Raw genomic sequence first — 10,438 nt, forward strand, 5'->3', positions numbered from 1 at the left:
AATGTAGACAAGAAACCACAGAGTATTAGCAGTACTTAAGGATTTTTGCCAAGAGAAGTCAGACATTTCTTACTGCTTTCACATTTGTTGCAGATATCTGAACCTACCATATCTATTCATCACTACATCAAAATTATGGTACTGAATAGATTTGCTGTTCCTCAGTGATCAGTGCAAAGAAATAGAGGGAAACAATAGAATTGGAAAGACTAGAGATCTCTTCAAGAAAATTAGAGATACCAAGGGAACATTTCATGCAAAGATGGGCACAATAAAGGACAGAAATGGTGTGGATCTAACAGAAGCAGAAGATATTAAGAAGAGGTGGCAAGAATACACAGAAGAACTATACAAAAAAGACCTTCATGACCTGGATAACCACAGTGGTGTGATCACTCACCTAGAGCCAGACATCCTGGAATGTGAAGTCAAGTGGACCTTAGGAAGCATCACTATGAACAAAGCTAGTGGAGGTGATGGAATTCCAGTTGAGCTATTTCAAATCCTAAAGGATGATGCTGTGAAAGTGCTTCACTCAATATGCCAGCAAATCTGGAAAACTCAGCAGTGGCCACAGGACTGGAAAAGGTCAGTTTTCATTCAATCCCAAAGAAGGGCAATGCCAAAGAATCAAACTATCGCACAATTGCATTCATCTCACACTTTAGTAAAGTAATGCTCAAAATTCTCCAAGCCAGACTTCAACAATATGTGAACTGTGAAATTCCAGATGTTCAAGCTGGTTTTAGAAAGGCAGAGGAACCAGAGATCAAATTGCCAACATCTGTTGGATCATCAAAAAAGCAAGAGAGTTCCAGAAAAGCATCTACTTCTGCTTTATTGACTATGCCAAAGCCTTTGACTGTGTGGATCACAACAAACTGGAAAATTCTGAAAGAGATGTGAATACCAGACCACCTGACCTACCTCTTGAGAAATCTGTATACAGGTCAAGAAGCAACAGTTAGAACTGGACATGGAACAACAGACTAGTTCCAAATTGGGGAAGGAGTGTGTCAAGCTGTATACTGTCACCCTGCTAATTTAACTTATATGCAGAGTACATCACACAAAATGCCAGGCTGGATGAAGCACAAGCTGGAATCAAGATTGAAGGAGAAATAGCAATAACCTGAGATATGCAGATGACACCACCCTTGTGGCAGAGAGTAAAGAAGAACTAAAGAGCCTTTGACGAAAGTGAAAGAGGAGAGTGAAAAAGTTGGCTTAAAGTTCAACATTCAGAAAACTAAGATCTGGCATCCAGTCCCATCACTTCATGGCAAATAAATGGGGAAAGTATGGAAACAGTGACAGACTTTATTTTTGGGGGCTCCAAAATCACTGCAGATGGTGACTGCAGCCATGAAATTAAAAGACGCTTGCTCCTTGGAAGAAAAGTTATGACCAACCTAGACAGCATATTAAAAAGCAGAGACATTACTTCATCAACAAAGGTCCGTCTAGTTAAGGCTATGGTTTTTCCAGTAGTCATGTATGGATGTGAGAGTTGGACTATAAAGAAAGCTAAGTGCAGAAGAATTGATGCTTTTGAGCTGTGGTGTTGGAGAAGACTCTTGAGAGTCCCTTGGACTGCAAGGAGATCCAACCAGTCCATCCTAAAGGAAATCAGTCCTGAATATTCACTGGAAGGACTGATGGTGAAGCTGAAACTCCAATACTTGGGCCACCTGATGGGAAGAACTGACACATTTGAAAAGACCCTGATGCTGGGAAAGATTGAAGGCGCGAGGAGAAGGGGACGACAGAGGATGAGATGGTTGGATGGCATCACTGATTCAATGGATATGAGTTTGAGTAAACTCCAGGAGTTGGTGATGGACCAGGAAGCCTGCGTGCTGCAGTCCATGGGGTCGCAAAGAGTCGGACATGACTGAGGCACTGAACCGACTGACTGACTCAACAGACTTGCTGTTAAACATCTTGTAATTTAGCATGTTAACAAAGAAGCACATATATTGCTACCATATCAGCTATTTATTTTTAATATTCTGATAACTGTATTTTGAAAGAATTGGCTTCCTTTGGATTCTTACATATATTATTTATTTTTAAAAATACTTGCTTTCTCTATCATCTCTCTCTCCTTTTATATAGGCAGGGGGCTGTACTGGTCTTCATTGCTGTGCACAGGCTTTTCTCTAGTTCTGGCTCGCGGGGATTTCTCTTGCTGTGCAGCACAGGCTCTAGGCAAATGGGCTTCAGCTTAGTTGTGGTACATGGGCTTGGTGGCTCCCTGGCATGTAGAATCTTCCCATACTAAGGATTGAACCTGTGTCCCTTACTGGCAGGTTCTTATCCACTGTACCACCAAGGAAATCACTGTATTTTATTTTTTTAGACATCTTTGTTGAGATAAAAATTATATAACATAAAATTCACCCATTTAAAGTGCATGTACAATTCAAAGGCTTTAATATAATCACAGACTTATGCAGCCATCACTATAATCTAAGTTTAGAATAGTTTCACCACAAGAAGAAACTCATACTCAGTAGCAGTCACCACCTACTCTTTTCCTCTCTGTTCCCCAGCCCTCGCAACCACCAATATACTTTGTCTTTATAAATTTCTCTATTCTGGACCTTTCATATAAATGGAATCATGCAATATGAGTCCTTTGTCACTGTTTTCTTTTACTTAGCATGTTTCTAAGGTTCACCTAAGTTGTATCATGTATCAGGACTCCAATTCCTTTTTATTGCCATCTAATATTTCACTGCATGGCTATACCATATTATGTTTATTCATATTGATGGACATTTAGGTTGTTTCTACTTTTCAATCAGCATGAATAATAGCTGAAATGCTATGAGCATTCACAAATGTTTGTGTAGATTATATGCTGTGTTTTCATTTTTAATGGGTTTATACCTGTGTTCTCAGTCACTAAGTTGTGTTCAATTCCTTGAGACCCCATAGACTGTAGCCCACCAGGCTCCTCTGTCTGTGGGATTTTCCAGGCAAGAATACTAGAGTATGTTGCCATTTCCTCTTCCAGGGGATCTTCCTGAACCCATGCCTGCACTGACAGGCAGATTCTTTACCACTTGAGCCACCTGGAAAGCCCAGGTTTATACCTAGGAGTGAAATTGCTTGGTCACATGTTCAGCCTTTTGAAGAATTGCCAAACTGTTTTCCAATGTGGTTGCACCATTCTAGCTCATCATTAGCAGTGTTTGAGGGTTCCAATTTCACAATATCCTCTCCAACTCATTATTGCATGCTTTTTGATTACAGCTATCCTAAGGGGTGTGAAGTGGTTTTGTTTTGAATTTCCCTAATAGTTAATGACGCTGAGCACTTTTTCACATGGTTAACAGGCCATGAGTCATAGTATGTCTTCTTTGGATAAATGCCCATTTATATCTTTTACCCATTCTTTAATTGGATTGTCTTTAATTATTGAGCTGCCAGAGTTCTTTATATATTCTGGCTATAAGTCCCTTATTAGATCTAATTTTTCTTAAGAGAAAAAAAAAGAAAAATGAGAGAATAAAAGAATAGACAGACTTAGAAAAATCTAGACCTTTGTGTCATTATTTGATAGTCTCTGTACATGAACCAATAAATCCTCCTTATTGTTTAAAAAATGAAACGTTATGTTCTAAAATTAGATTACAGTGATGGTTGTATAGTTCTGTAAATATGCCAAACCTGTGCATATCTTAAATAGACAAATTTTATGGGCTTCCCTGGTAGCTCAGATGGTAAAGAATCCGCCTGCCATGCAGGAGACCCACATTCTGTCCTTGGGTCAGGAAGATCCTCTGCTGGGGGAAATGGCAACCCACTCCAGTATTCTTGCCTGGAAAATCCCATGGACAGAGGAGCCTGAGAGGCTACAATCCATGGGGTTGTAAAGAGTCAGCAGACACATTGAGCAACTAACAAATACAAAAACAAAATGGCATGGGAATTAAATTTCAATAAAACTGCTAGTCCCTTGGACTGCAAGGAGATCCAACCAGGCCATCCTAAAGGAAATCAGTCCTGGGTGTTCATTGGGAGGACTGATGCTGAGACTGAAACTCCAATACTTTGGCCACCTCATGGGAAGAGTTGACTCATTGGCAAAGACCCTGATTGCTGGGAGGGATTGGGGGCAGGAGGAGAAGGGGATGACAGAGGATGAGATGGCTGGATGGCATCACCAACTCTATGCACATGAGTTTGGGCGAACTCCAGGAGTTGGTGATGGACAGGGAGGCCTGGCGTGCTGTGATTCATGGGGTTGCAAAGAGTTGGACACGACTGAGTGACTGAACTGAACTGAACTGAAAAAGACTAAAGAAACCGTTGCCCAATCTACATTCATAAGGTTTAATTTTATGTTTTCTTCTTAGAATTGCATTGTTTTAGCTCTTATGTTTATGTTTTTGATCCATTTTGAATTAATTTTTCTACATGATTTAAGAAAGGGGGTCCAACTTCATGTACATTATTTGACATGCTTAAAAAGATTCTGAAAGGGAATCACAGGCTTCACCAGACTGACAAGGTGGTCCATAGCACAGAAAAAGGGAGGCATCTTTGCTCTAAAATGGACTATACCCTTGTTTCTCTGGGTCTCAGTTTCTTCCCCTGTAAAACTCATGGATGGGGTTGAATTGGGAAGTCCCTTTCAGTTCTGTGGTGCTCTTAACTATGTACACCTTATGGAGATCAATGATTCTTTTCTCAAGAAAATACCTGTATATGACACCAGCTGCTTCTAAGTTTATTTAAAAGGAAGCCATTGTCTGGCAATCCAGGGAGGGCTCAGTCAGAGCTCTGGAAAGTGTTTTAAGGGGTAGAGGTGACACAATAGGGGAAGGAAATGTTTTCTATTGAAAAGCAGTCAATTGCCTTCAACAAGTTGCCAACAAACTGGGAAAAGGCTTTTTCTTTTTTTTTTTTTTGCTCTGGTTTCAGTTGAATGCCAACTTTCGGAAGGTAAAGGGGCTAGATTAAAGGGTCACAAACACGACCAAATGAGGGAGGAAGTTTTTTTCTAGGAAGTTAGCAGGAGAGATGCCATACATGCAAATAAGATGCCATAACTGAAGTCATTAAAGGAAAATCAGGAAAATACATTCAAATCTTTGCTTTCACAATTGTAAAGGGACTTCTACAGTTTTACAATCGTTCTTCCATATTCCTTACCTTAAAAAAAATGTTTTAAACATGGTATGAAGGGTCTTAAGTATATATTGGTTGGGGCTTTTTCAAAATTAGTTAATTAATTAATTGATTATGAGATAAATTATTGGAATTTTTTAAAGCTTTAACATCAGTTTTTTAAGCTCTTTGATCATTGTCTATACGCATTGCAGTTTTTCCTGGAATCTATGTCCACGCAATGGAACTACAGATCATAATAATTACAAAAAGTAAGAAAATGTTTTTAAAAATCCATTAAATATGGAATTTTAAAAAGATTATAGGACATTTGCAGAACAACTAGCATAGTCTCCTGAGATTTGTATGTTACCTACCCCAATGCATGCTGCTGCTGCTGCTAAGTCGCTTCAGTCGTGTCCGACTCTGTGCGACCCCATAGACGGCAGCCCACCAGGCTCCCCTGTCCCTGGGATTCTCCAGGCAAGAACACTGGAGTGGGTTGCCATTTCCTTCTCCAATGCATGAAAGTGAAAGTGAAATCGCTCAGTCGTGTCCGACTCTTAACGACCCCATGGACTTCAGCCTACCAGGCTCCTCCATCCATGGGATTTTCCAGGCAAGAGTACTGGAGTGGGGTGCCATCGCCTTCTCCGACCCCAATGCATAGAGCACACTAAATTCTCTATGTTTCCACTAATTTGCAAATCTTTTGTTGACATCCATTTAAATGAACAGTAACATTTATCAAGGATGGGGAAAATATCCTTAGGAGCTTGAATGTCAGGACTTACACTTTCCCTCTCCCCAGCACCTTTTCCTCAGGCTCTTCCCACTTCCAAGAAGGACCAACAATGTGGGGAAGAAGAGTGTGGCCAGAGAGGAAGTAGGGTCAGAGCTCCAGAGCCCTGCCAATTAGTCAAAGGTCAGCACAGAAGGGACTGTCTGTGAGAGGACAAGGAAGCTGGCGTCTCTCAAGCCAGCTGAACTGGTCGGCAGCCAGTCTCGGTCTCTTCGGCCAGAGTGGAGTCCCCACGGTTTTATGTGGCACCATAAGGAAAAAATGCTCTGTAGAATAGGGTCTAGCTTCACCTTTTTAGGTGAATAGAGGGTTTCAGCTAGGGGTCAAGAGACAGAGGACAGAGAAGACCTACTGATATTCGCTGCCTCAGAAACTTACAGACTTATTTGTAAAGACTGAAACTAGTAAAGACTGCTTATTAGCATAGAACAAAAATTATGAAATCTGGTCAAAGGGTTGTATGCGAAGATGCCATTTTTTTGTACATGTACTCTCATGGTGATGGGGGAAAATAGTGAAAAACACAGCATTCTAATTAGGGGAAAAAACTATTGTTTTTCATAAATTCATAACATTTCTCATGCCAACCATTTTCTTTTGGCACTAGAACACAGGAATGACGCTCCCAAGTTTTTGCCCCTCTCCTCAAAATGAAAAGGGAAGTAAAATTGTTTTCTCAGGAACAAAATGCACATTTCAAAAAAAGAGCATTAAACTAACATCAGATGACTTATTCTAAACTATGTCCCCCTTTAATTGGACTTTTCTTCAGATTTACTGTGGGCTCCCCTAGTGGCTTAGACGGTAAAGCGTCTGTCTGTAATGCAGGAGACCCGGGTTTGATTCAGATTTACTAAGAGAAAAAGTTGATCTCTAAACTCCATGTGTTTTTTTTTTCCTCACATATACTTTCTCATGCAAGTAGCATTTTACTGTTCTGTGAAAATCCCGTTGCAATCTGTCAGTTATCAGTATCAGTCATTAGACATTTATGTTCAGAAGTGATGGACCTTTTTGTTCTTTCTGCTTTTAGATGACCTCAGCCTATTTTCTGAGTAATGATATCCTATCCCCACTGGGGACAAATCTCTCCTAAATGCTTGTCTAGCTCACTACATTTTTCACAGAAAGAAGAGTCCTGAAGGCTCGATCCAATGGGGAGGAATTGCCCAAACTGGCCTGAGACAACATAGCTGGATGGCGAGTCCTTATTTTCATCATCTTAGTTGCAAAGAGACAAGGTCATGGCCTGCAAACACAATCTTGTGCATTTGAGAGCCAGGCAAATGCAGAGAAGCAAGTGGGATAGTTGAAACCAGGGGAATGAAGGTCTGAACAGAGCTGGGGAGATGGAGAGGGTCAAGGGAAAGGTTTCAGTTCTAAAGTCACAAATGCAAAGCCAGTGCCAGAGAGGTCTTTCATGTCAACTCTTGAGAGAGGTTCTGTTGCTCAGAGGAGCCACCCAGCACTCCAGGCTAAACAATGCAAAGCACCAGATAGATCAGATCTATTTTTATTCTCTCTTTTATATACTTTATTTTCATCTCAGTACTCTATGTTTTTTTTTAATCCTTTCATTCTTCCTTCTGTGAGTTCCTGTTTTTAATCTCTATCCTCTACAGCTCTAAGCTCTTTTTCGGACTTTTGCTGTTCTTTTTTACTTTTTTTCCTTTTTTCACATAGTCTCATGTGGAAACTGGGTCTTTATGTTGGCCTGGATTTCTCAGGTCTCTAATCAACTCTGTGGAAAGTGGAATAACTTGGCAACAGGCATAATAATAATAATTAAAAATAACAGTGAGCATAGAACCAAGAAATGAGATTCAAAAATAAGGAGACTCATATAGGCTTTCGGAAATAAGAAAATACCTATTCTTGCCAACAGAGAAGCACCCTTACAAATCAGTTAATAACATGTCTCTATGTGCAGGAAAGCAAAACCATAGGGAAAGTCTGCCTTCAGGTGTAACGTTTGCTTTGTGCATTACCTCCTGGTGAAATTCCCACGTATAAACAAACCTCTGAAAACCCAAGACGAGAACAATTGCTGCCACTAGTAAGACTTCCAAGGATACTTTTAAAACACAGAGTAGGTTTGTTTTTCTGGCACAACTGCTTCAGAGAACTTCTCTTAAATCCATTCATGGTCATGGTATATCTTCCATTTATGCACTCTTGTTTGCTGAACTTAAGTCTTGTGAACAAGTTATTTAACAAAAAATACTTTTCAAAATTACCCACACCTTGAACAGCAGGACTGCTGTGTGTCTACTCATGCTCTGGAGAGGCACAAGTCAGGTATTGGGTGTGGGCACAGGACAAACCGCATGGTCTGCTTTGGCAGCCCTGACCTCACCTGCAGGCTGCCCACACACACTCCCTTCCAAACGGTGCTCCTCTGATGCCAATTGGCTGACTGAGCTACTGTGGGCAGGAGCCTATGGGAGGGGAGGGAGGAGGGGATGTGGATAAAAATTTTATAAAGTAAACTTCAAGCTTAAAACTTGATTTACCCTTTCAGTCCAAATCACAGTGGAGGTCCCAACTCTTCTTAAACATCTTGGACACTGAAGAGTTAATAGGGTATGGAAGCTGGTGCAGCAGGGGGCTGTCATCCAAGGCCAGCAGCAGGAAGGGCTTGGTTCTGGCCAGGCTACAGACAGGCCATCTGGATGCAGGGAAGGCCTAGAATGCCAGGGGCAGCTTTTCTTTTTGGTGTTCGGCTTCATTAAGTTCAGCCTGGGGAGAGTCTGTCTGGTTTAAGACCTAAACCGAGAGTCTTCTTTGAACAAGGATTTGATATTTTGAATTTTATATAAAACCAACACCCACTACATATACTCTTGGTAAAGAAGGTCATGAAACACAACGTCTCTGGATAATAACTTTTTAAAAAGGATGTAGACGAGATTCAGTCGACTTACAAATAGAAACTACGTGTAGTCTTTAAATAATTTCGCTAAGAACAGATAAATCGGGGCAGGTTATCTAAAAAAAAATATTATTTTTTTGTATAATATCACTCTGTGAGTCTTATGAAAAATTCTTTCACTGTTTGTTCTGTAGTTCACTTGAAAAAAGCAATCTCACCACATTGAAATAAAAAATTATTTTATTTTTGTTTTATATTTAACTATACAACATTTGGCATAATGGTAGTGTGGTCCAGTTGTAATTCCTTTCACAGGAAATTTTTCTGTACTAAAATTGAGAAAAACAAACCTCTGCAGGGAAATTATAACAACTTCCTACTCTATATCACTCATGAACATACACTCTGTTTGGAAACCACCCTCTTTAAGAGATACGATCTATCCTTCTCGAGCTATGGCAGACTGTGTTGGCTTTGTCTGTGATATTCTTAACAATTAAAGGAAAAGGTGAATGTAAATTCACTCGGACAAAACAAAGCAGGAAAGAGAAAATTATCCTTAAGAAAATTCTTACCTTAAGGGAAAGAAAATGCACGTATCTTTCTGGGTGGGGAAAGATGAGGGGGAGGGCAGGGGATGGGTGGAGATTTTTTCTCTCCAAGGCATTAATTGCCACCTAGCAGCAGAGAAGGGAATTGCACACATAACTTTGGACTTCAATTCTAGAAAACATCGGTTTTCAAGGGTACGTTACTTTTATTGGAGCTTCTCTGGTGGCTCAGATGGTAAGGAATCTGCCTGCAATGAGGGAGGTCTGGGCTCGATCCCTGGGTCAGGAAGATCCCCTGGAAAGGGAATGGCTACCCACTCTAGTATTCTTGCTGGAGAATTCCATGGACAGAGGAGCCAGGGGGTTGCAGAGTCAGACTCAGTGACTAACACTTGCATTTACTTTTATTATGACCAGTATCTAAGAAATTATTAGCCTACTTACTGGTAGACTATGGATTGATTTTTTTTCTCTCTTGTAGGGAGGAAAGAAAAAGAGATGCAACTAGTGAAAAATTTTGCCTTATTTATAAGAATACACTTTTCATCCTAAAATGTCTCTATTCTTTTGTTTCTCAATGGTTACCCTTGCCACCTCAGCAATAGGTCAAAGGAAAAGAAATTCTGAAGCCATTCTGACACTAAAAAACTGCTAGTTTTGGCCCATTAAAGGAAGAAATGCCTGTTTTTAATATAGAAAGTGGCTTTCCAAACAATCTCAGGGTGATTTCTATGAAAATAAGATCAGAATGTATTTTATTTTGCTAGGGCAATAAGAGGTTATTTATTTTGAGAATTAAAAGACATTTTTAATGAAAGATGAAATAATTTTCAGATCAAATGATTATTCAAATGTGTTAAAGAAGAGCGTCCTTATTTCAAACTTCACTAACCATGTTTTTATTTTTAGAGCAGTCAGTCATACTGAATGCCAAAGCTTACAAGGAGAGCCTCTATAATTGTGTTTCATAGATCTTAGCAGCTAAATAAAAATACCTAAAAATTTTCAAATCAGATTGAAGCAAAATTAAACAGTTCAAAGGACTTAAAAAACAAGGTGAAAAAACTCAGCTTTACTCATGGCTAAAAGTAC

The sequence above is a fragment of the Bos indicus genome, chromosome 15, assembly GCF_029378745.1.
Source record: "Bos indicus isolate NIAB-ARS_2022 breed Sahiwal x Tharparkar chromosome 15, NIAB-ARS_B.indTharparkar_mat_pri_1.0, whole genome shotgun sequence".
NCBI classification, from domain to species: domain Eukaryota; kingdom Metazoa; phylum Chordata; class Mammalia; order Artiodactyla; family Bovidae; genus Bos; species Bos indicus.